Genomic DNA, 27,534 nt, shown 5'->3' on the forward strand with positions numbered 1-27,534 from the left:
ATCCAGTATCACCTTGAGGAGCCTGGGAATAAAGAGGGAGCTGCTGGCTCTGTAGTTTGCAATCACCACCTCCTTTCTTCCACCAAACCAGGGTCTGTGATTGGCTTTCTGCACAACAGGTGAGTGGACACAGTTTGCGGGTTTATATAGTGATGTCTCCAATCAGTTCTGAGGATTGTTCTATTTCAATCCATTGTTATTTAGTAGAAACTTGTTGTAAAAGCACATAATCTCTACCTTTGAGGTTGAAGGTCATTTTTTTAAACAAGTGAGAAAGTAACTAGTTTCTGAAAGAAACATTTTATACAGAGAACAAAGATGTTTGCAAATTTCCTTCCTTGTGTTATTTTTAGTTAAAAAAAGGATGTGTATAGGTGACAATTATAAAAACTTTCATATCTATACACATAAAAAACCATAGACATGAAATTTTCAATCCTGTTCAAGTATCCTCCAAATGAAGATATTTTCAAAATGTTGCATCTTCTACTTATTTTACTAGAATAGCCTGGTATTAAAAGAAATTTGGGACGGGCGTTTGGCCTAGTGGTTGGCACCCCTGTATCCCATGTTGGAGTGCCTGGGTTTTCAAGTGCCGGCTCCACTCTTGATTCCAGCTTTCTGCCAATGCATACCCTAGGAGGCAGCAGATGATAGTTCAAGTCGTTGGGGCCCTGCCACACAGCTGAATTGGATTACTGGCTGCTAGTTGCAGTCCTAGCATGGGGCCATTACTGGAATTTAGGAAGTGAACCAGCAAATAAAAGCTCTCTGTCTCTGTCACTCTGCCTTTCAAATGATAAATTAAAAGACAGAAATCTACTAGCCAGATTTCAACAAAAATCTTTGCATTTTAAAACTAAAATCCTTTATTTATATGAGGGAAGGAAGAGGGAGGGAGAGAAAGAGAGAACTATTTGCTAGTTTGTTACCCAAATGCTCACAGCAGCTGGGACTGGGCTAGGGATGGTCTAGGGCTGGGAGCCAGGAACACAATCTAGGTTTACCATGTGAGTGTCAGGGACTCAATTGCTTGAACCATCATTACCACCTCCCAGGGTCTGCATTAGCAGGAACCTGGAGTGGGGAGCAGGAGCCAGGAATCAAACCCAGGCACCCTGATGTGGGGCACTGATCTTAACTGCCACCCTAAAAGCCTATTCCCCAAAATATTTGTATAATTGATGTGATGGTGAATTGTATTCAGCTTGACTAGGCTACAAGGTGCCTGAATTACAATTATTTCTGAATGTGAGGTTATTTCTGAATGACTTTAGTGTTATGGGTGAAACATTGGCAGATTACCTCGGTTCTTTGTCTCACATGAAAGAAGCATTTTCATTTTTTTTTAAGATTTTATTTATTTATTTGAGAGGTAGAGTTACAGACAGTGAGAGGGAGAGACAGAGAAAGATCTTCCATCTGCTGGTTCACTCCCCAAATGGTCACAATAGCCAGAGCTGGGCTGATCCAAAGCCAGTAGCCAGGAGCTTCCTTTGAGTCTCCCACACAGGTGCAGGGGCCCAAGCACTTGGGCCATCTTCTACTGCTTTCCCAGGCCACAGCAGAGAGCTGGATCGGAGGAGGAGCAGCCGGGACTAGAACCGGCACCACAGGCGGAGGATTAAACCACTGCGCCAAGGCACTGGCCCGAAAGAAGCATTTTCATGCAGACAAGGCAGAGAGAAAAGCAAGATTTATTTATGTCAGAAACCTCTTTTCCGCAGTGGCCTGGAGGGGAGCTCCAAAGGAGGCAGCCCTGAGAGGCTGTTGGTGCTGGAGTTTTTAAGCACAATTTTGGGAGAAAACTGACAATCAGCTAACAATCAGTTAGGAAACCTGATTTGTAATCTTGTTTGCCCTGTTTAGCTTGCTCATGATCAAAATCAAAGAGCCATTGGAAGGGTGGGATAGGTAACCTTTCTATTCTCTCGATAAAACTAGAAACTAGGAAGAGTGAGATAGGCACTTTTGTCTTGCTAAAGGAAGTGGGATTCAGGACTTTGATTTGGCTAAAGATAGCTTCTGGGGGAAGCAAAGCATTTTGCACCCTCTTATAGAGGGACTCTGGTTTCCTCATTTTGCAACATAACCAACCTAACTGCCAATTAACCTGTCTGACCCCTCACATTAGCATTTGAATTAGTGGACCCCATAGATTGCCTTCCTCTATGTGGGTGCTCATCATCTAATCTGTTGAGAGCCTAAACAGAACAAAAAAATGAAAGGAGAATTTGGCCCCTTTCTGATTGCCTGGTTGAGCTGGGACATTAACCTTCTTCCCCTGCTCTTGGACTGGGACTTAGACCATCAGCTCCTCTGGTTCTTGGGTCTTTAGACTTGGACAGGAATTATACCACCAACAGTCCTGGGTCCCCAGCTTGCAGACAGCAGACCATGTAAATTTTTGGCCTTCATAATTTATTTATTTAGCTAGCTTGTTATTTAGAGACAATAGGAGATATATCTCTTATTGCTTCTGTCTTTCTGGAGAGTCCTGATACAACTAATATGTGGCTTTTAAAAAAATATTATTATGATTACTCAGTGCAGACAATAACCTTCTTCTTCCTTTTTGAGTCCATACATTTTTATCAGTGTCTTTGCCAGACATCTCAAGCCAAGTTTTATCAAAATAAGCTGGAACTGGAACCAGACTTTCAAAATACAATTTTACAAAGTGCTAAACTGTGATTTGTCAAAAATACAAAGTACATTCCATCTTATTTCTCTCATTTAAAACATAAAAAAGTAAGATTAAAAAGATATTTTGTTCCTTTAGTCAATAATGAAAAATTATTTTTAGCAAATGGGATTTATTCCAGGCTTGCAACATTCAAAAAATCAATTAATATAATTCATCATATCAGCAAGCTAAGGAAGAAAAACCACATGATTATGTCAAGTATCATGAAAAAGTATCTGAAAAAAATCCAACATCCATTCATGATTTTAAAAGTCTCAGCAAACTAAGAATAGAGGACAACTTCCCCCACTTCATCAGAAGGATCTACAAAGAGCCAACAACTAAGACATTACATTTTCTTAACAGTGAGAAAGTGGAAACTTTGTCACTAAAATCAGGAATAAGTCAAGAATGTCCCCTCCATTACTGTTTTTTAACACATTACTGGAAGTTGTAACTAATGCACAAGCCAAAAAAAAGGAAGTAAAAGATATACAGACTTGGAAGGAAGAAATAAAACTGTCTTTGTTCACAGATGCCATGTCTGTCTATGTAGGAAATTCAAAAGAATTGGCAAAAACCTTCTGGAACCAAGAAGTTACTGTAGCAAGGTTTCAGAATAAAAGGTCAATATATAAAATATATTTTGCTAACAAAAAGAAATTAAAATTAAAGGTACAAGATCATTTATATTAGCATTTCAAGAAGTGAAATTCTTGGATACAATCTAACAAAATATGTTCAAGATCTATGTGAGGAAAACTGTAAAACTCTGATAAAAGAAATCAAAGAAGAGTTAACTAAATGGAGATTCCATGTTCATGGATAGGAAGATTCAATTATATCAATTGTCAAAATGATCCTCAAGTTTATTTGGAGAAGCAAAAGACTCAGAATAGCCAACACAATACAAAAAAGAACAACACTGGGGGACTGATACCACCAGACTGTAAGATGTGGTGTAAAGCTATAGTAATCAAGACAGTGTAGTATTGGTGAAAGAATAGCTAAATGGATCAATGGAATGAAGTAGCCCAGAAGACATATCCACCCAAATATAATCATTATGTCTTGGACAAAGGAATAAAAGCAATACAATGGAAAAAAGATAGTCTTCTTGGTAAACAATGCTGTAATAACTGGTCATCCACCAGAAAAAAAAAATGTAGACACAGACCTTATACCTTTCACAAAAACTAACTCAAAATGGGTCATATATCTAAATGTAAAATTATTAATCTCCCAGAAGTTAAAATAGGAGAAGAGCTAAAAGACCTTGAATTCAGTGATAACTTTTTTTTTTTTAAAGATTTATTTCATTTATTTGAAAGACGGAGTTACAAAGACAGAACCAGAGAGAGAGGTCTTCCATCTGCTGATTCACTCCCAAGATGACCACAATGGCCAGAGTTGAGCTGATCTGAAGCCAGGAGCCAGGAGCTTCTTCCAGGTCTTCCATGTGGGTGCAGGGGCCCAAGGACTTGGGCCATCATCTTCTACTGCTTTCCCAGGCCATAGCAGAGAGCTGGATCAGAAGTGGAGCAGCCTGGACTAGAACTGGGGCCCATGTGGGATGGTGGTGCTGCAGGCTGGGGCTTTAACCCACTGCGCCGCAGCACCACCCCCTCAGTGATAACTTTTTATATACTACACCAAAAGCATGGCCCATGAAGAAATAATTTATAATTTTAGTTTTCATTAAAATTAAAAACTGCTTGCAAAAGACATTTGTCAAGGAAATGAGAAGACAAACCACAGATTGGGAAACATTTTCAAATGACATATTTGATAAAGACTGTCATCTAAAACATGCACAGAACTCTTAGAACTCAACAACAAGAAAATGAACCACCTGATTAGAAAGGAGACAAAGACATCTCACCAAAGAAGACATACAGACAGCAAATGAGCATCACGAAGGATGGGCAACATCATACATCATTAGGGAAGTGCAAGTTGAAACAGTAATGTGTGGGGAGCAACTCGGACTAGACTAAGTTACTGGAATTAAGACTTATTCTATGCATCTGCTCTCCCACAATATGGCGCTGAGAAGGGAGAAGCAGCTTCTACACAGCTGCCTCCAGTTCAACCAATAAACTGTAGGACCTACTCCTGATTGGAGGAGAGCAGCGTACTCGGCGTGTGGGTAGCAGAGTTGGGATTGGTGGAAGAGGACTATAAAGGAGGAGAGAGACAACATGCACCAGGAACATCTAAGGGGAACACCTGTGCAGCCCCCGAGAGAGCAGTCCGGCGGTGTGCCGCTCCCCCGCGGAAGTGGGGAATGTGGCAGGGGGAACCGCCCTTCCACGGAGGTGGAAGGGATGGCAGCCAACCCGGGAAGAACCAGCAGCAAACCCGGGGAGGGCCGAGCAGACGAAAGAACAGCGCAGGGTCCTGTGTCGTTCCTCCACGAAGACGGGGAGCGACAGTAATGAGATACCATAGTCTACCTATAAGAATGGCAAATATAAAATACAAAATACTGACCACAACACCAAATGCTGGAGAAGCTATGGAGCAATAGGAACTTATTCATTGCTGGTGGGAATGTAAGATGGTACAGCTGCTTTGGAAGATAGTCTGGCACTTTCTTATAAAACTGAAGAGACTCTTATCACATAATCCGGTGGCTTATACAAATGAATTGGAAACTTGGGTCCACACCAAAACTTGCAGACAGATGTTTATAGCAGCTTTACTCATCATTGTCAAAACTTGGAAGCAACCAAGATGTCCTTTAGTAGGTGAATGGATAATCAGTTGTGGTACATCCAGACAATGGAATATTAGCTAGCACTAAAAAGAAAAGAGCAATGAAGCCATAAAAAAATGAAAAGCCCTTAAGTGTATATTATTGAGTGAAAAAAAGCCAACCTGATTGGCTATATGCTGTATGATTTCAACTATATGACTTTTTGGAAAAGGCAGAACTATAGAGCCAGTAAAATGACCTGTGGTTGCCAGGGGTTAGGATGAAAAGAGGCATAAATGGCTGGAACACAGACGATTTTTCAGAGCTATGAATCTACTCTGTAGGATACAGTAACTGTGACTATAGGTCGCTATACATTTGTCAAGGTCCTCAGAATGGGGACAAGTGATGTGGCACAGCAGGTTAATCCAATACCAGAAATGCCAGCACTGATTTGAAACCCAGCTGCTCCGTTTCTGATCAGCTCCCTGTTAATGCACTCAGGAACACAGTGGAAGGTGGCCTGAGTACCTGGGCCCCTGTACCCATGTGGGAGACCAGGGTGGAGTTCCAGGCTCCTGGTTCCTGGCCCAGCCCTAGCCATTGTGGTCATTTGGGTAGTGAAACAGTGGATGAAAGAGCTCTCTCTCTCTAACTCTGTCTTCCAAATAAACAAATAAATCTTTTGTGAAAAAAAAAAATCCATAGAATGTACAGCATCAAAAGGGAACCCCAATGTGAAGTATGGACTTTAGATGATAAAGGTGTGGCAATGTGGGTTCATTGATTATTAAGAAATTAACACTTTTATGCAGGATATCGATAATGGGGAGGCTATCTGTGTGTGGGAGCAGGTGGCAATGTGGGAACTCTCTGTACTTCCCACAGAGTTTTTGCTGTAAACCTAAAACTACTCTAAAAGATCAAGTCTGTTTTTTAAGAGCAATATAGCCATGATGTTCTAAGGAAGTAAATTCTCAACTTTTTAATGTGTGGCCTATCAGTAAAACACTTAGAATAAGTATCCTTGATAAAGTTACCTTTATAAGTTTTGTAATTATTAAGTAGGATCATACAACACCATTACATACACTAAAGCAAAACAATGGAACATAGAAATTTAAAAACAATTATTGTTTATTTCATGTCCATTTCACCCTTTCAGAATTTTGTAATGTATATTTTATAGTATATATAATGAAGTAATCATAAATATGATTTACAAATATTATAATTTATAAATAAACATATCAGGATTTCTTTTTTTATCGAGAGAGGTTCAAATTCTACCAGAACAGAGCTGAGGCAAAAACCTGGGTGCAGGGATTTAATCTGGCAGGTGAAGCTAGGTGCAACAGTGAAGGAACAGGAGGCAGGAGGCAGGGAAGAAGGAAGAGCCAATATGCTGTTGACTATGTTACCTCTGTGAGCAGCTGAGGTGAAGTGCCTCTAGGGACCCTCTGAAGAACCACCAGTTGGACCCCTGGGTTATTTTCTCAAAAGATGGGCAGCAGGAGCATTTATCTGTTGACTCCCACTCCCCACTGGTGGAAGATTGCCCCCGGGAGTGTTATCTCCACTCTAGCCTGCCCTGTGTGGGACAAGTTCCCAAAAGCAGACAGAATTGGCTGAAGAGTTGCAGAGAGACTGTCAATGTATGTGGAAATGTTACCGACAGTCCAGTCCTTGTCAACAGGGCCGAATCCGAATACTGAAGACAAGGTTTAAGGAAAAAGGACAATTGATTCTATCGGTAGAATGAGGAGGTAGCAGACAAACATCTAAAGAGCTACCATCCTCCTGCGCAAAGAGGGTTCAGGGTTTTGTTTTTTTTTTTTTTTTTTTGACAGGCAGAGTGGACAGTGAGAGAAAGAGACAGAGAGAAAGGTCTTCCTTTTGCCATTGGTTCACCCTCCAATGGCCGCTGCGGCCGGCGTGTTGCGGCTGGCGCACCGTGCTGATCCGATGGCAGGAGCCAGGAGCCAGGTGCTTCTCCTGGTCTCCCATGGGGTGCAGGGCCCAAGCACCTGGGCCATCCTCCACTGCACTCCCTGGCCACAGCAGAGAGCTGGCCTGGAAGAGGGGCAACCGGGACAGAATCCGGTGCCCCAACCGGGACTAGAACCCGGTGTGCTGGCGCCGCTAGGCGGAGGATTAGCCTAGTGAGCCGCGGCGCCGGCTGGATTCAGGGTTTTTAAGGGTTTCAAAGGGGAGGCTGTGTTGGGGAGAACATGCGTAATAACACATTGGGAATTAGGGGTGGGGCTTAGGAGTAAACAGCCAAACACCAAAATTGATCGTGAGTCCAATAATAGAATTTTTTTTTTTTTAATGAATCTCAGCTGTCAGTGCAGTTTCTTAAGAAACATGCTGAAGCAGAATGGATGGCTTGATCTTAACATAGGTGAAGTATAATAGCACGTTATACATGGGTGAGCACTGCAAAACAGTATTTGGTTAGCACCTGAAAGAGGGAAAGCATTGTATTAGGAGAACCTAGTGTTTCATTAACCAGAATGAGGCCCACTGCCCCTGAAGTCTGTAATTAGGAAGGTTTATTGTACCCCTAGTCACCCACACCCTATTATACCATGTTTAGTTGCCTAAACCCCAGTACACACTGTTACAGAAACTGCCACAAGAGGGACTGGTGCTGTGGCATAGTGGGCTCAGCCTCCGCCTGCGGTGCTGGCATCCCATATGGGCGCCAGTTCAAATCCTGGCTGCTCCACTTCCGATCTAGCTCTCTGCTATGGCCTGGGAAAGCAGTGGAAGATGGCCCAAGTGCTTGGGCCCCTGTACCCCCATGGGAGACCCAGAAGAAGCTCCTGGCTTCTGGCTTCAGATTGGCGCAGCTCTGGCCATTGCAGCCTTCTGGGGAGTGAACCAACAGATGGAAGACCTCTCTCTCCTTCTCTCTGTAACTCTACCTCTCAAGTAAATAAATAAACATCTTAAAAAAAAAAAAAAAGAAAGAAACTTCCACAAGGGATGTGGTGTGAAACACCAAAAGCATTTGGGTTGGAGGGGCCAGCATTGTGACACAGTGGATTCAACCATTTCCTCCAATCCTAGCATTGCATATTGGAGCACCAGTTCAAGTCTCTGCTGCTCCACTTCTAATCCAGCTCTCTGCAAATAAACTTGGGAAAATAGCAGGCGATGGCCCAAGTGCTTGAGGTCCTGCCACCCATAGGGAGACCCAGATGGAGTTCCCAGCTCCTGGTTTCAGCCTGGCCCAACTCTGGCTATTATGGGCACTTGGGCAGTGAACCAATGGATGGAAGATTCCACCCCCCTTCCACCCTTTTCTCTCCTGGTCTGTCTTTCCCTCCCTCTCATTGTCACTCTGCCTTTCAAATAAGTAAAAAAAAAATTAAAGATTTATTTTATTTATTTGAAAGACAGAGTTACACAGAGAGGTAGAGACAGAGAGAGAGGTCTTCCATCTGCTGGCTCACTCCCCAGAAGGCTGCAACGGCCAGAGCTGTGCCAATCTGAAGCCAGGAGCCAGGAGCTTCCTCCGGGTCTCCCATGCAGGTACAGGGGCCTAAGGACTTGGGCTATCTTCCACTGCTTTCCCAGGCCATAACAGAGAGCTGGATTGGAAGAGGAGCATCTGGGACTTGAACCGGCACCTATATGGGATGCTGGCACTTCAGCCCAGGGCTTTAACCTGCTGCACCACAGCGCCAGCCCCCAAATAAGTAAAATTTAACAAAAGGCTTGAAGATCCTTAGATATAAGCCTCTCTTACAGTTTAAAGACAGTACAACCACACAAATGCCAATTATGATATTGGCACACTAATCATTATTTGCTGTTTGTGTATATTTGTCTTTCCACCGTCCTGAATGTTTTGACATTGAACTGAAGTAGGCGAATATCCCTGATGCTTTACTTGCCGGCTATGCAACGCCAGGCAAGTGTTTCCTTTTTCTCATCCTTAGTTTCACCATCTGTACACTAAGGATACTAACACTTACCTCCAAGTTTAACATTAGGATTAAAAGGAGATAATATGTGTGGAAAATGCCTGGCAGAAAGACACCAAGTAATAAATAACAGGGCTTTTTGTTGTTGTTGTTGTTGTTTTTCATCTCTGTCTCTCCAATATTTGGACACAGTAGATGTGTAGTGTGGGGTTCAAAGTACAAATCTCAAGGCAGACTTGGATTCTGAACCAAATTCTGCCAATTATGAATTTCAGAACTTGAGCAAGATCTCTCAAGACTTGTTGAAACTCTTCTTATAGCAAGTGAATCCACCTCTTTGTCTAGGCATATATAGAATAGAGAGCATAATTTAGATACAGTGCCTGTCGCAGTACTTACACTTTATCCTTAATGGTGTCTGTTTCTCGATCTTGCTTTCTCTCTTGAGATTTAGGTTCTCACAGTGCTTACATTTTGTATTATGGAAATTTTTAAATAGATACAAAAGTAAAGAAATAGTACAGCGAGCCCCTGTTACCTCCCTTTAACTGTTACCGGTGCAGGCATTTGGTGCAGTGCTGAATACACCACTTTGCACACCTGCAAATCCATATCAAAGTGCTGGGAGTTCCAGTCCTAGCTCTGCTCTCAACTCCTATTTCCTGCTAATGTGCAGCCTAGGAGGCAGCAGGTGATGTCTGAAGTACTCCTGTCCCTACTACCCACGTGGGAGACCCAGATGCAGTTCCTGGCTCCTGTTTTCAGCCTGGCCCCCACCCCACTTTTAAAATAAATAAAAATGAATTTCAGCTCTATAAAAAACGCAATTACCTGTCATCTTTCATCATTCATCTCTACTCTTACTCACTTCTCCCTCTCCCATATTATTTTGCAGTAAATCACCTACATCAGATTGTCTTACCTGTAAATATTTCAGTAGGCATCTCCAAGCGAGAAGGCTTCTTTACAAGAGCATAAACACAAGATATGATTCTTATCATACCATAACAATTTCATAATTCCTTATGATCATCAAATAACCAGTTACAACTCAAATTTCCATTTTTTTTCAAATTTGCATTTATCTCATGGATCGTTTTCTAACCATTCATTTGTTTGAGTTAGTATTGAGATGAAGTCAATTTATTGTGATTCAATAATTAGCCTCTTAAATATCTCTAGTTTTATAGGTGCCTCATCTATGTCTTTTGTTTTGCTTTCAATTTGTGAAGATTCAGGATTGTTTGTCCCGTTTATTCCGTACAATCCGAATTTTATTAAGTGCACCTCTATGGTGTTGTTTGACATGTTCTTTGTCTTATTATTTCCTGTACATTGGTAACAGAATCTAGACGTTTGATCAGATTTGGGTTTGATCTTTTTGGAAGGATGCCTTCATAAATGAAGGTGTGGTCTTCCATCTGGAAGTTTATGATATCTGGTTGCCTTTTGTCGTGCTGCCAATCATCGATGCTCAATGCTTAGATCCATTAGTTTCCTGTTGCAAACTGATATTCTAGGATTAACAAAAGTGGCAAGTAAGGGCTCATCTAAAGATGTTCCCTCCCATCCCACCCCATGCCCCGCCGCTGCCAGGGGCTCTATCGGATGTCTCTTTCACAAATTGGAAAGCCCCAAACGGGTGAGGTTAAGCAGAATACTTTCCACTTTCCCATTCCTTTTTTCATGGCTTTTCAGTTTGCTTGAATCCATTGGAACAATCCCCAAGTCCAAATCCAAGCCAAATTGAGCCTGCTGCATATAAACATTCCCTTAGGCTTTGTTGTAAGTTGATCATTAAAGACTAAACATGTGATGTGCTCCATATTCACTGGGCCCATCATTTCTGCAATTCACCAAAAGTTTGTCATGATGACACACAGTGGCCTTTTTCTCATTCCAGGGCTTCCTACCAGAACCACCTGTGGGGAGTGGGGGTTTTACTGTCAGTTAAGTCCTTATTTGACATCTTTATTAATGACATAAAGTAGATTAACCTACTCATGAATGAGAGATCCCTGAACTGGAAGCAAGGATAGGCCGTGCCTGAAATGGAGAGGACCACAGAAACATGTTGTGGTATTGTAGGCAAGCTCATTGTAGCTTGGTCTGGAAATGGTACGGATCTGTTGCCTCACTCCAGGAAATATAGGAAAGTGACTGGTCCACCACTTGGAAGGAGGTCTGAAGTGAAAAAGCTGTGTGTGGGAACAATAAATAAAAGTGCTTATGTAAGTATTACTTAACACAAACTGAAAGGAGATGGCCCCAGAAATTACAGAACTATACATGTCATTTCTGTTTTATTGAAAATATGGAAATAAAATTGGAGCAAGACAGACTGTTAAGTTCTAAGAAGAAATTGGATACAGAAAAACAACCTTCATAGCTTTGTAAGGAATTAATGGAATCGCCCATCTTAACTCACTTAAATCATTGTATCGACAATGTGTGAGTAATCCTCTTGACTTTAAAGAGCCTTTAATTTTGTTTGGAAGAACACATTCATTAGTAAACTGGAAAAATCCATGTGCTCCAAACCACACAATTTTTGGGAAGGGCACAAGCTTAAAACTCATATCCAGAGATTCATTCCAAATGTAGCGGCCACCGAATAGTGGTCTCTTCAGACATGCCAAGTACTTGGCAAGCTCCACTAATCCTGACAACTGTGTAAAGTTGCCATTATTATCTCCATTTTATTGATGAGAAAACTGAGGCCTCAAAGAAGCTGAGTGACTTGCCCAAGGGTCTTCCAAGTGACATTATTCTGCTCTTGACATTTTGGAAACAGCACAAGGGCATGCCATTTATAGAGCATTTTTGTCTAAATTATTCATCACCCAGCTCCAGCTTCCCAAACCTCAACCAATGCCCTAAAGAGCTATACTCTACCAACACTGGCAAGGTTTAGTATTTGCCTCATATTTGAATGATGTCCTTGCAGATCAGTTTTGAATTCATGATTTTGGTCTTTCCCATCAGTGATCTGGGGGACGGAACACTAAGTCTGCTTGACATGTTTACACACAATGGCATTCTGGGTATTGAGAAAGTCAGGGAAGAAGCTACCTTGGAAGCTTGGAACTATGCTATCAAAATCCTCTAATAAAACCGAGGAAACAGAAACCTAGGGGAAGGAGATTAGCCACGATAATTGCTCGGATTCAGTACAACAAAATAAATTCCAAACAATAAAACTCAAGACAGCCGTGCCCTTATATGACCAAAACACCTGCAGACTTAACTTCTAAACATGTTAGCTAAATAATTGTGTCATTTAATCAAGGTCCAAGTGAAACCATATAAGCAAGAATAATGCACACGGCATCTAAAAGAATTCTTTCACTATGGAGTATTCCCTTCTGAATTATACCAGTTCAAAATTCAGAAAGGCTGCAAAAAAACTCACAGGGATGACTGAACAATGTAACTATAAATAGCTATGAAATGAAACAAACTAGGAATTTTACAATTGGCAAAAAGAAAAGTAGGAAGAATATAATAATGGTTTCTAATTATAGGTTGAATCTTATTGGAGATGATCAGCTATTGTGAATTTTTAAAAATTACCAAGCATGCTCCTAATATTAATCCATTCTAATGAAATAATTAACTCTGTCAGGAAAAATTTTCTACTACTCAACCCAAATTCCACATTTTTCTTATTCTTTTCTCTCCCTGGAATGATATGAGAAAGAACTGTTTTGTACAAGTAATTCTTTAATAATTATTTTAATTGTTCTATATGTCTATTTTCTTCAATTTAAATGTTCAAAGGAAAACTGAAACAAACTGATTGGCTAGGATATCTTGCAGAAAAAGTCTTGTAGGAGTTAAAAGTAATAAAATAAAATGCGTTTATATTCATGAAAGGAAGCCTCAAGAGTAAAAAAAGAAAAAAAAATCACACAGCACCAGCATTGTAGTCAAATTGTTCTTTCCAGATGCAGGATTGGAAATTTATCCTTTTGGCTGAAGTTTCACTTTGAAGTAACCCAGAACCCAAGAGTGAGGAACTGCAACAACAGCTTAATTTTATAGAGCACTTTACAGTTTACAAATTCTTTTCCCATTAGATCATTCTGCGAATTCTGTAAGGGACACACTGTGGGAATTTTGGTTCTTTTCTGGCAAATAAAGGCCCTCTTTTCTCAGGAAATATTGGTGAAATGGTTGGGGCAAAAATAATAGGACATTCATGTGTTCCCTGGGGACATATGGTCATGGTTCTCCAGGAAAACAGAACAGAGAGAGAGAGAGAGAGAGAGAGATTCATTATAATGAGTTGGCTCATGTAATTATGGAGGCTGAGAAGTTCCATGATCTGCTGTGTATAAATTGGAGACCAAGAAAGCTGGTGATGTAGATTCCAGTCTGAGTCCAAGGCCCGAGAACCAGGTGTGCTGACTGTATAAGTGAAAGCCTGGGGGAAAGAGGAGGATCAGGGCCTAGCTCAAGCAATCGGGCAGATAGAGCCAATTCTCCTTTCCTGCTTCACCAGTTTGTTCTATTCAGACGCTCAACAGATCGGCAGATGTCCACACACAATGGAGAGGGCAGTCTGTTTCACCCAGTCTATCAATTCACATGCTAATTGCATGTCGAAACATGCTCACAGAAATGGTGTGTAACCAATCATTTGAGCACCTGTGATACCCAGTCACATTGACATCTAAAGCTAATCATCACCCTCCCTCATCTCACCTGAAGGGGGACTATTTCCACTTCTGAGGGAACCCAAGAAGGGGAGCTCCACCTTTACCCTGTCCTAGACCGTACTCAGGCGGTTGCCACATGAGAACACTTCCACCCAAGGAGGCCCAGCACCTGAGGGGGTCCCATTTAACTTTGGACGCCACAAACCCATCCAGATAAAAACAGATACTCCTTACCCCAAGCTGGGGCAGGGCAGGCAGCATTGAGAAGGAAAGAGAATCTCCAAATGCAGACACAACACAGTGAGATCATTCAGAAAATGACAATCGAACATACTTGGTGTGAGCAACCTGAAGGAGAGTTTAATCTGGATTCTAACACCAGGTGCAGCCCTTTTCACATGACCAGGGCAAGTCAGCTGGTCTCTCCAATCTCTCCAGTCCTCCATTCCCTCTCAGGTAACACAAAGATTAGGATATCTTGCTAACATGGGCCGGCGTTGTAGCAGAGAGGGTTAAGTTGCCGCCTGCGCCAGCATCCTACGTCAGCACTAGTTTCCACTCCTGGCTGCTCCACTTTCAATACAGCTTCCTGCTGATATGCCTGGGAAAGCAATAGAAGAGGCCCAAGTTCTTCGGCCCCTGCACCCACGTGGGAGACCTGAATAGAATTCCAGGTTCTTGACTTTGACCTGGCCCAGCCCCAACCATTGCAGTCATTTGGGGAGTGAACCAGTGAATGGAAGATCTCTCTCTCCCCTCTCCCCTCTCCCCTCTCCCCTCTCCCCTCTCCCCTCTCCCCCCTCCCCCCTCCCCTCTCCCCTCTCCCCCTCCCTCTCCTGTGGTAACTCTACCTTTCAAATACATAGATAAATCTTTAATAAATGTGTCTCACTAGGAACTATGGATACATACAATAACACAGATGCCCCTCACAGACCACATGCCGATTGATTGAAAGAAGCCAGATGCAAAAGAGTATCATATCATTTGACTGCATCTATTTGTACTTCTAGAACAGCCAAAAACAATCCACCAGGACAGAAGTCAGAAGAGTGGTAGCTATTAAAGTGGGAGGATTGAGTGAAAGGGGGACCAGGGAACTCTCTGTGGTGGTGAAAATGACCTGTGTCTTGACTGCAGTGTGGGTTACACAAGTGTATACTTGCATGAAAATTCATCTAACTCTACACTTAAGATCTGTGCATTTTGCTGGACAATATATATCTCAATTACAATTTCAATAACACATATCTCATTGTGGGGAATGAATGAGATAATATAAGTAAAGTTCTAGTGGAGGATCCAAACACACTGTAGCTATTCAAGAAATGATGGCTAAAGCACCTTTCTTAAAAGTGACTGACACTGGTTAAGATGCTCACATCCCACATGGGGTACCTGGGTTGGACACCCATCTCTGTCTCTTAACTCCAACTTCCTGCTAATGTAGACCTTAGAAGGCAGTGATGATGTTCCAGTGGTTGGGTCCTTACTACCCATGTGGGAGACCTGGACTGTGGTTTTTCTTTTTTGAAAGGCAAAGTTACAGAGAGAGAGAGAGAGAGAGAGAGAGAGAGACTGAGACTAGTTCACTCCCCAAATGGCCACAACAACTGGGGTTGGGTCAGGCTGAAACCAGAAGCCAGGAGCTAGGAATTCCATCCAGTCTCCCTCATGGGTAGCAGAGGACCAAGCACTTGGACCATCTTCTGTTGCTTTCACAGCACATCAGCAGGGAGCTGGATTGGAAGTGGTGGAAGTGGAGCAGCCAGGACTTGAACTGGTGCTCAGGTGGGATGCTGACATCATAGGCGGTAGCTTAACCCATTGTACCACAAAGCCAGCCCCTGAACTGCAATCTTGGTTTTGGTCCCAGCCCTTTAACTATTTCAGGTATTTGGGGGAGTGAACCAAGAGGATTCAGTCAGGTTGGGAGTCTCTCTCTCTCTCTCTCTCTCTCTGCCTTTCAAATAAAAGAAATAATTTTTTTTTAAAAAAAAGTGACTGACTTCAATTATCTTAATACATCTACATCATCCAGAAATCCAAGAAGAGTCCAGAGCAGGAAGAAACCCGTAGAGATCATCAGCTCCCTCCTCCGGTAGCCTGCTTGTAGGCTTCCCACCACTGCAGCCATCAGGCCTCACCAGGCAAGCAGGCAGATACTGTCCAGGGAAACTGGTGGCTGGCAAGGATCCGTAGTTGCACAGACTTGAGATAGCTTCAAGCAAGGCTGCAGCTCCCAAAAGGCTAAGGGGGTGGGGAGATGACTGGCTAGGAATTCCCTGTCCAATTCTTTGGGGACCCAGAGAGAAACTGAAATGGGGAGTAGGAGTGAAGGGGCAAGACAGATACTTGGTTTCTGGAACTGAGTGTCAAGGCAGAGTCTGGGCAGGAGGTAGAGGCCAGCACCTAATATGAGGCCGGAGGAGACCAAAGGTCTTTCTGAGTACGTAGCCTGAGCATTAGACTTCTCCCATGGCCTGGGATGAAATCAACTCTGGATGAATACGGTTGGGCTTGCAGTCACTCAAGTTACCTAGACTTGTTCTGGATTGAACACTAGAGCAACACTTCTTCAAGACTAATGTACACATGAATCCCTTGGGGATCCTATTAAAATGCAAATACTTGTTAGGTCCGAGGTGAAACCTAAAATGCTGCATTTCTAAGCTTCCAGGTGACACACATGCTTTTTTGATGCATACATCACACTGGGGCTAGAAAGAACCTCCTAGAAGATGCACTTTGTGACAGCAGTCAGGTAACCAGGATAATCCATGGGATTACTTCAAATATCTATTTCTTTTGATTTTCAGCTCAGGTGGAGAAAGGGAAATAACACCCACCCACCACCACTGCCCCCCCCACACAACATTAAAACCATGGAAGTCAATATTCAGTGAAGCATTCTAAGAACCCTACTCCTATTTATTTTGGATTTAAAACACTGCTGTAGATGGTATTGTGAAGAGATTTATAGCTTTTAATCTTCTCATATAGCACAACTGCTAAATACAGTATAATATATGTGACAGGAATTAGTCCAGAATTTATTTAAGACTTTTCCCCCTCAGTTCATATGTCAAAAAATTGCCATTTCCAATTATTTATTAGGAGTGTGATGTTTTTCAAGGTAGATGCATTACTCTTGTTATCTGCTTTCAATTAGCTGAGAATTTACTATGCTCAGCCAAATGTCCATTCATCAGCAAATTCCACATTCCTGGCAGTCTGATTAACTTCCCAGGGCTCTTCCTTTATAGTTAAAATAAATGAGGCTGTCTATGTCTCATGCTTGCTTGCTTATGAAAGGAAAGAGAATAGGATTTGGATAAAGAAGAAAAAGGAGGAGGAAAAGGAGGAAGAAGAGGAGGAGGAGGAGGAGAAAGAGGGGAGAATAAAAAGCCTCGTGCCACCAGGAAAAATTAAAGACAGAGATAAACATCTACCATCTACCAAAAGCTACTTCTCACTAGAGAATATTCAGCCATATCAAAACCCAGCAGCTGGGCTAGTGTGCTTGAGAAAGCGGTGGAAAATGGCCTGAGTACTTGGGTCCCTGCCACTCAGGTGGGAGATACAGGTGGAGTTCCAAGCTCCTGGCTTCAGCCTGGCCCGCCTCTGGCCATTGTGGCCATTTGGGAAGCAAACCACCCAATGGAAGATCTCTCTCTCTCTCTCTCTCTCTCTCTCTCCCTGTCAAATAAATTAAAAAAAAAAGCAAAAACAAAACACAGCAGCTGGGAAGTGCAGTAGCTTCAACAACAGGTGGAAGGACTTGAGCTTGGTACATATGTCCTTGCTGTGGGACCTTGAATAATGGGGGAAGCATGAGCTTTGGAATCAGCGAGGTCTGTCTCTGAATCCCAGCTCTGACACTTAAATCTAGAGTACCCTAGATAAGTTATCCAACCTCCTTTTTATTTTGTTTTAAAGTTTTATTGTATTTATTTGGAAGGCAGAGTTACAGAGATGAGAGAGAGAGAGAGAGAGAGAGAGAGAGAGAGAGAGAGAAATTTCCATCCACTGGTTCACTACCCAAATGGCCACAGTAGCCTGGGTTGGGCCAGGCTGACTCAAGGTCTTCTGCTGATTTCCCAGGTGCGTTAGCAGGGAGCTGGACCAGAAACAGAAGAGCTGGGACTCGAACAGCTCTCCAATATGAGATGCCAGCATTGTAGGTGGAGACTCAACCCACTGTCCCGATCTCCATTTTAAACTCTAAGTTTCCTCCTCTGCCACATCAGGACGGTGAGGACTAACTTGCAGATCCGTCATGAATTTAAATGAAATCATATTCGTGTAGTGATGATGTCAGCTGAGAGAATCCTGCCTTTGAGTTTCTAACAGCATTTGTTCAAATGTCATCTAATCTGCGTAGAGGATCTCAAATCACTCCTAGCTCTCTGGGGACTTGAGGGAGTGGGGAAGTAGGGATGGAGGAGATTGGTGTTTGCCCTACCGTCTCTTGTGTTAGTTCTCTTTTGGATCTCTCCATTGTGCAATGTAGTGCATCCCTGTTCTTCCCTCCAATCATCTCGTAAAGGGCCCACTGCCAAAATACCATTACATTGGGGACCAAGCTCCAACATATGCACTTTTTTAAAAAAGATTTATTTATTTATTTGAAATAGTTACACACAGAGAGAAGAAGCAGCAGAGAGAGAGAGAGAGAGAGGTCTTTCATCCACTGGGTCACTCCCCAGTTGGCTGCAATGGCAGGAGCTGTGTCGATCCAAAGCCAGGAGCCTCTTCCTAGTTTCCCATGCGGTATAGAGGCCTAAAGACTTGGGCCATCTTGTACTGCTTTCCCAGGCCATAACAGAGATCTGGATCAAAAATGGAGCAGCCAAGACTCGAACCAGCGCCCATATGGGATGCCGATACTGCAGGCCGTGGCTTTACCTGCTAAGCCACAGCGCCGGCCCCCAGCATATGCGCTTTTGCAAAACATATTCAAACCATGGCGCTCTCTCTCTCTCTCTCTCTCTCTCTCTCTCCTCTCAGTTTTTCTCTTCCTTTCTTTTTGGGTGAGTGGGAGAGGGGCAATGAAACAAAACCTGAATGCCTTTGAATGGCCTTACTCAGGCCAGTTTAATCCTCTCTTGGCTCTGACCTCACTTTGGGGAGCCTACTTTGGGTGCAGGTCTTGAGAGCCCACTAGTTCTTCCATGTGCTCTTCTCTGAAAACACAGTTCCTTCAGCCTCAGGGATCTCTGAATGGCTCAGCTCACTGCCCTGGAGTCCTACATCAGTGAGAATCATACTATGTAAAACTCCAGGCATAGTGCATTGCAGGAACTTGCTAAATACCAGGCCTGCCTTGGGGGAGAAGTAGTGAGTCTGGTGAAATATGCCTTCTATCTGGTTTCCTCCCCTCTACTTCACTTCTTAGTCTTTTTATTACATTTTCTGGGAACTTATTTTTAACTTTATTTGCAACCTTCTAAAATTTTTAGCAGCCTATTTGAACTTCCAAGAACTTGTACTTCTCTCATTTGTAATTTTATTAGGTCACATCTTTGTTTCATGAAACCAGGGCCTTTTCTGACATATTTAGGAACATTCATTGTTATTGGACATTTTTGTTGTTGTCTTTATCATCATGATTAAAGATCTATTCTGTTCCCTGTTTTATGTGTCTCCTTTATTTCTTTGTTTTGTGAGTTTATCTGTTTCATCTCTACCTTTCGTGGAGTGGTTTTCCCCAAAAGTCTACTGGTTCTTGGCTGTCCACTCATGTTTGAGAGAGAAGCTCTACAAAGCTGACTGGCAGGTCAGTATGTGAGGGCAGCACGGATCAACTGGTGGCCTATGCTGTAGGGGATACTGATGGAAACCAAACTGTGTTAAGGAGGCAGCACTAATCTAAAGGCCTTTGTTGTAGCATTGGCAAGTTTCTCAAGAAAGGATTCTCTGGGATCCTGCCCTTAAAGTAAAGGTAGTGAAAAGCTTGGAGAAGGATGGAGGAGTGTAAGCCTGGTGGGTGGCACTCACGGATTTAGCATAGGAAGGTCCATTTCTCAGCCTTTCTGGGGTCTATGCTGTAGGACACCGTATGTTTTATCAAACTTCAGCTCATATAAAAAGTACTTGGAGGGCTTATTAAACTACGAGAGGTTTGGAAGGATAGGGGGAGAGAGGATAGAAGGAAGTTGGATATTACCCCAAATGTACGTGAATCAAAACATCACATTGTACCTTATACATAGGGATAAATATTATGTATCCAGGCAGGCGCCGCAGCTCACTAGGCTCACTAGGCTAATCCTCTGCCTTGTGGTGCCGGCACACCAGGTTCTAGTCCTGGTCGGAGCGCCGGATTCTGTCCCGGTTGCCCCTCTTCCAGGCCAGCTCTCTGCTGTGGCCAGGGAGTGCAGTGGAGGATGGCCCAGGTACTTGGGGCCTGCACCCCATGGGAGACCAGGAGAAGCACCTGGCTCCTGCCATCAGATCAGCGCAGTGCGCCGGCCGCAGCGCGCCGGCCACGGCGGCCATTGGAGGGTGAACTAACGGCAAAGGAAGACCTTTCTCTCTGTCTCTCTCTCTCACTGTCCACTCTGCCTGTCAAAAAAATAAAAAATAAAAAAAATATTATGTATCCATCAAGATGAAATAAAAATTAAAGATAATGCAATGCATACTTAATATTTAAACTACATCACAAAGAGAAAATAAAAGTGAATACTTCAGATTCTTTCTCATATATGGCAGTTAAAAAAATATGGCAGGTGTTTGGGGGAGCAGTTGAGATGCCCCTTGGGATGCCTGCCTCTCATATTGAAGAGCCTGGGTTCCAGTCCCAGCTCCGCTTCTGATTTCAGCTTCCTGTTAATGTGCATCGTGGGAGACTCAAATTGAGTTGCCAGCTCCTGGCTTCTTCCTGGCCCAGCCTTGTCTATTGCAGGCATTTGGGGAGTGAACCAATGGATGGAAGATCTCTGTCTATCTCTCTCATTCTCTGCCTTCAAATTAATAAAGAAATTACTCAGTCAGAGCTTGGAACAGTGATTACTAGAAAGTAGAAAGGACAGGTAGAAGGGGGAATAAAGGGAGTTGGAGAACAGGTACCAAAACACAGAAGTAACAGGCTTTGGAGTTCCAGAGCACACAGGATGAGGGAACTATAGTTCACAGTAATGGATAAACAAATGGAATAGAGAGACGTTTGTAGGCTCCAAATACGGAGAACTGATGAGGAAAGGCTATTTGGTTTGATTGGTTTATGCTGTATATGTTTGTTAAAATGTTGTACTGTATCCCATTAAAATATACAAGCATTTGTACATGTTTTAGAAAAGATTTCTTAAATAGAATAAGAAAACAAAACACATATTGCTGAGTCTCATCCCTGAAGTTCTGATTCACCTGACAAAGTGATACTGATCCCAAGATATTTTCTCGGTCTCCACCAGTAAAACTCACTGAATAACTGAAAGTGGCCCAGAGGTATGACCTGAGCCACTCCCAACAGAAAAAAAAGTGTCTCTCTTCCACCAACTGTAGCAAATAGATATCTGGGGTTAAGAAGTCATTCCCCTTGGATAACACACCCTCCTTTTAAACTATGCATATTTGTGGAGCACAGCTCATCAGTGAGGGAGATCTCTGTCTCCTCCTTTGGAATCTGGGCAGGATGATGATTTTCCAGGCCAATGGATTAGGAGGAATAAGACAGGGTGATCTGGGACTGGCGCTGTGGCAGGTAAAGCCACTAGACATCATGGGGCAGAGACGAGCCATCCCCACGGTGCATTGTCCAGACTTCTGGCCTTCCTTCTCCAGGCCAGGTGCCCTGCTTCATACACACTCAGGCCAGCACCAAGCAGAGCTGAAAGTGACACGGACCTGAGTGATCATGTCCCTCATTTCTCCTCAATGGAGCTCCTTCAGGTTACAGACATGCTGCTTTCTTCATTTTCCTATGCTGGGGGTCTAAAACCGTGCCTGGCAGACAGTAGAAGCTCATCAATTTCACAGGACTTGCTTATAAATAACAGGCCACTCTAAGCAGAGCCTCTCTCAGTGCCTGCCTTTATATGTCCAGGTTCCCTCCTTCCTTCTCAGAGGAGAAACACTCATTGCATGGTGCAAGGTGCAGTGGTCAAAGCTGTAGGCGTAGGAGTTGGCTGTCTGGATGTGAAGTCGCAGCTCTGCTTCATTGTGGCCGTGGGATCTTAGATGAGTGAATTGTTTTTCTGTGCCCCTGTTTGCTCATTTGTAAAATGGAGCTAATAATAATTGTACCCACCTCTTCAAGTTCTTCGAAGATTAGATATATGTACATAGGATATTTTAAAATATTTTGCTGCTGTTGCCATTAAGTATTCTTATTATTATAAGGCAATTGCTCCAGAAACCAAATTGCCAGTCCTCCCTTCTTATAAAAGCAGTCCCCAAAGGGCGCTCCTGGCTCTGAGCCAACTGTCGCCTCCACTTGATGGCTTTATTTGTTGGCCTCAGTGACCAGGGGACTTATTGAATTTGTTACTCACCATGCATCTGCATGCATCATGTGGTGGCATTGGAGACTTATAAAAACAGTCACTTTTACCACAGCGAACCTTGGGTGCGCAGGAAAGACCAGGGAGCTTGTTTCAAATATGGATGTTAAGGCTCTGCTTTAGCCAGTCTGGAGCGGGGCCTAGAAACGTGTTCTTTTAATAAGCCTCCCCAGGTCACACCAATGCAGGGTTCCCTGGAAACTCTGTGTCAGCACATGTTCTCCTGGAAGCAAGCACACACAACCCCCCCCCCCCCAACTTCATTACTCAAATAAATGGATTTTCTCCCGAATTCTTTAACACAGGGTTCCAAAAAGTCATGTACTACAAGTTAAACATAGAGATAATATATTACTTTTTATTTCAAATAATATACTCCAACTCTTTTTGTTTTTAAATTTTTACTTATTTATTTGAAAGGGAGAGAGAGAGAGAGAGAGAGAGCGCTCCCACCCACTGATTCACTCCCCAAATCCCTGCATCTGTCAGGGCTGGGCCAGGATCAAAGCTGGGAGTCAGGAACTGAATACACATCTCCTGCTTGGGTGCCAAGGACTCAACTACTTGAGCCATCACTGCTGCCTCCCAGGGTCTGCGTTGGCAGGAAGTTGAAGTCAGGATCCAGAGCCAGGAAGCAAACCCAGGCACTATGATGTGGGCTATGGTATATTAATCACAGGAGGTGGCTTAACCTGCTGTGCCACAATATCTGCTGCTATTTATTCTTTTATTTTTTTTATTTATTTTTTTATTTTATTTTTTTTTTTTGACAGGCAGAGTGGACAGTGAGAGAGAGAGACAGAGAGAAAGGTCTTCCTTTGCCGTTGGTTCACCCTCCAATGGCCGCCGCGGCCGGCGCGCTGTGGCCGGCGCACCGCGCTGATCCGATGGCAGGAGCCAGGAGCCAGGTGCTTTTCCTGGTCTCCCATGGGGTGCAGGGCCCAAGCACCTGGGCCATCCTCCACTGCACTCCCTGGCCATAGCAGAGAGCTAGCCTGGAAGAGGGGCAACCGGGACAGAATCTGGCGCCCCAACCGGGACTAGAACCTGGTGTGCCGGCGCCGCAAGGTGGAGGATTAGCCTAGTGAGCCGCGGCGCCGGCCTATTTATTCTTTTAAAAGATCTATTTCTTTCTTCATTTAAAAGGAAGAGTGGCAGAGAGAGAAAGAAAGAGAAAGAGAGAGATCGATCTTCCATCCACTGGTCAATTGCCCTAATGCCTGCAACAGCCAGGGCTGGGTTACGCTGAAGCCAGGAACCAGGAGCTCCATCCGGGTCTCCTGCATGGATGGCAGGGGCTGAAGTACTTGGCCCATCTGCCATTGCTTTTCAGTATGCATTAGCAGGGAGTTGGATCAGAAGTAGAGCAACTAGGACTCAAACCAGCACTCCCATATGGAATGCCAGTGTCCCAAGTGGCAGCTTAACCTGCTGTGCCACAACACCAGCCTCCAAATACAACTAAATTTAAAACAACAAGTCCAATAGTTAATCTGTAAAAGGTTTTATATATAATGTATCAAATGTATGGCAATAACTATGTTGCAAAATGTCTCCAATGTCCATAAGCAGAGGAAAAAAGTATATTTATAAATTAGCATTTATGAATATACTCATTAGCTTATAAATAAAAATGTTAAAATGTTAAAGGTGTACTCAAAATTGGGAATTACAGAGAAAAGACTGTAATTACTAGAGGTTGGGGAAAAAGACATTGAGTGTATTATTTCAAAATGTAGCTAACATACTGCTTAATAACAAATTTGTCCTCTGTTTCTGGGATGCTCAGACACCTTGTAAAATATCTACAGCACAGATTACTGCATACATGATTCAGATATGTCAGGGCCCACAACGTCCTTCCGTCCCACAATCATGTGTTGAGCACCCACTGCACTCACGGCACTCGGCTAGACACGAATGTACGTATGTGAGTTGGCAGGGAGAGGCACCTGTGCATCCCTGCTCTTAGGCATTCCTCTTGAGGTGTGAAATAGCAATATATGGCATCTTTCAATGTGACCGGAAACCAACGCTCAGCTATAAACCAATCACTCAGTTAGGTGAGTGAGTCAGAATGTGGGTTATAAAGTTCTAGGACAGAGGAGTCAAACTGTCCAGGACATTTTATGTGGACAAATCATTTCCAAGGAATTTCATTGTACTATGGGAAAACTCTCCCATAGTCATCCAGCCTAGGACAGAAGCATCCATGAGTCCAACAGCGGGCCGTGAATGAGCCCAAGGATACAGTGAGAAAATTACTGAAACTCCCAAATTTCCTAGGAAAGGAGCTTTTTTGATTCAAGGCTTAATTCTTCACACCATGGGACCTGGCTCCAACTCAGGGATGAAGACAGTGACATGTCACCAGCATTTCTGCCACAGGCTGGATATTATGACAGGCAGGAAAGTGAATTTGTCCATCTCATTTCTCCTGGCTTCTTTCATGTTGGGAGGTGAAGAGAAAAAGAAGATGTTATCAGAAGGTAGGAGAGAAGAGAAATCGCCTTTTTTCAAAATTATAATTCAGCATCCAATTCAAGGAAAACTGCCAGAGCAAAACCTCAAACTTCCTTTTAAAAAAAAAATTTTTTTTTAAAGCAGAGTGAGACAGAAATAGAGAGAGATCTTCTAGATGCTGGTTCATTCCATAAAGCCACAATGATCAGGGCTGAAGGGCCCAACAACTCAGCCATCTTCTACTGCTTTCCCAGGCACACCAGCAGAAAGCTGGATAGGAAGCAGAGCAGCCAGGGCTCAGACTGGTGCTCTGATAGGGGATGCTGGTGTTACAAGCGGAGGCTCAACCTGCTGCACCAAGGCTGGCCTCAGCCTTGGACTTCTAAAGAAATCCTGCCTGTTCCCACTTTCCGTAAGAATGTGCCCAGAGTAGGATCTCTCAACTTCAGCACCATTGCCATTTGGAGGGGATTAATTCTTTTTTTTTTTTTTTTTTTTGACAGGCAGAGTGGACAGTGAGAGAGAGAGAGAGAGAGAGAGAGAGAGAGAAAGGTCTTCCTTTTGCCCTTGGTTCACCCTCCAATGGCCGCCGCGGCCGGTGCATCGCACTGATCCGAAGCCAGGAGCCAGGTGCTTCTCCTGGTCTCCCATGGGGTGCAGGGCTCAAGCACTTGGGCCATCCTCCACTGCACTCCCTGGCCACAGCAGAGAGCTGGCCTGGAAGAGGGGCAACCGGGACAGAATCTGGCGCCCCGACCGGGACTAGAACCCGGTGTGCCTGCGCCGCAAGGTGGAGGATTAGCCTATTGAGCCGCGGCGCTGGTGGGATTAATTCTTTATTGTGGGGTTGCCCTGTGCATTGTAGGATGTATAGCTGCAGCTCTGGCCTCTCCCCCACTAAATGCTAGTAGCACTTGTTCCCAGTTGTGACAATCCAAGACGTCTCCAGACATTGCCAACTATCCCCTGGGAGAGCAAGATCGCCTCTTGGCTGAGTGTTGGAACCACATGAGTTGCCTGGACTCACCCCACAGATTGATTTGATTGGTCTGGGTGTGGCCTGGGCTTCATGGTTTGTAAATTCTTCCCAAGGGTGAATCTCAGATTTGCCCACTAATTTTGCCTCTGACTCGGTCTCCCACTCAGATTTAATGTCTGATGCTGTGTTGACCTGGTAACCAGCCCAGTCGCATCCACGTAGCTGCATTCACTGTGTGTGGGCATCAAGCCCACATGTAGCCTGCACCTGACCACTGATCAGCCTGTTTGAGGCTTCCAAGTCAGAACACTGCCTTGCCCACAACTATTTTGTCATTTTGTCATTTATTTATCATTTTATTTTAAACTCATGTTAGAGATAAACATGGAAACCATGCAGATTTTCTTTAAGATTTATTTATTTATTTATTTGAAAGGTAGAGTTACAGAGAGAAGGAGACACACACACAGAGAAAGAGAGGGAGAGAGAGAGAGGGAGGGAGAGAGAGAGAGAGTGGGAGAGAGAGAGAGATCTTCCATCTGCTGGTTCACTCCCCAAGTGGCTGTAGTGACTAGAGCTGTGCCAGGCCGAAGCCAGGAGCTTCTTCCAGGTCTCCTACATGGGTACAGGGGCCCAAGGACTTGGGCCATCCTCTGCTGCTTTCCCATGCACATTAGCAGGAAGCTGGAGTAGAAGTGGAGCAGCTGGGACTTGAACCCGTGCCCCTATGGGATGCCTGCACTGCAGACAGCGGCTTAATCCCCTGCATCTCACCACCAGCCCCCCATTTATCATTTCTCCCCAAGGAAATTTACATATCAACATCAGGGCAATGAGGGACATATTTGAGGGCAGGGGTCTTTGTGACAGTCCCTTAGAGCACCCCAAGAAGAAAGCTTCTCCTCCGCAGGCCATCTTGTGAGAGCAAAGGCCATGCCTGTGATGCTTGGGCGTTTGTGGGGGAGACAGCACTGAGAAGTAAGGGCAAGGGGACAAGCCCACATCCTTGCCACTTCTCTTCTTGAAATTTCATGGGACTATTCCTGGGATGTCAATAGGCCGAAATAATGAGCATCCCTGCTTCAGCTCCTTTTAAATACAAATTCTCTTGACTTAATTAGAGCAACCACAATCTACTGTTCATACCCTCTGGTCTGGTCTACTCCTAACTCTACATTCAACAGAAATGTTTGCTTACATTAACCAAACGTAGGCACTAGAAAGTTCACAGCCATACCCTCTAAAACCAGGAACTACCCGAATTGCAAAAATTGTCAAATCCATGCATATGAGATATATTCAAAAAGTTCAGAGAAAATGCATGATATGAAAAAACTTTGTGTGGATTTCAAATTATTTGAACCAAACACATTCTATTTTCCATCAATGTTTTGAAATATTCTTATATAAATATGTTGTGATGTATTGATACAAAGGAATACTATACAACCATGAGAATAAATGATGTATAACTAAACATGACATATTGATGAATCCAACAGATGAATCAAGCAGACCAAAAAAGAGGTATATATATATATATATTTTATTTTATTTTATTTTATTTTATTTGACAGAGTTAGACAGTGAGAGAGAGAGAGAGAG

General features: G+C 43.5%; 1 long non-coding RNA gene across 2 annotated transcripts in view; it reads left to right on the forward strand.

The window, feature by feature from the left end:
• LOC149119588 (uncharacterized) overlaps positions 1 to 27,534 on the forward strand; it is a 56,512-nt gene that overhangs the window by 220 nt on the left and 28,758 nt on the right. For both annotated transcript variants that reach the window (XR_016227638.1, XR_016227637.1), the window contains exon 2: positions 7 to 119. This is a non-coding gene — a long non-coding RNA (uncharacterized LOC149119588). The remainder of the gene's footprint in view (positions 1 to 6; positions 120 to 27,534) is intronic.

This window comes from Oryctolagus cuniculus, chromosome X (assembly GCF_051225735.1).
Source record: "Oryctolagus cuniculus isolate XC-2025 breed Fujian yellow rabbit chromosome X, ASM5122573v1, whole genome shotgun sequence".
In the NCBI taxonomy this organism is placed as follows: Eukaryota; Metazoa; Chordata; class Mammalia; order Lagomorpha; family Leporidae; genus Oryctolagus; species Oryctolagus cuniculus.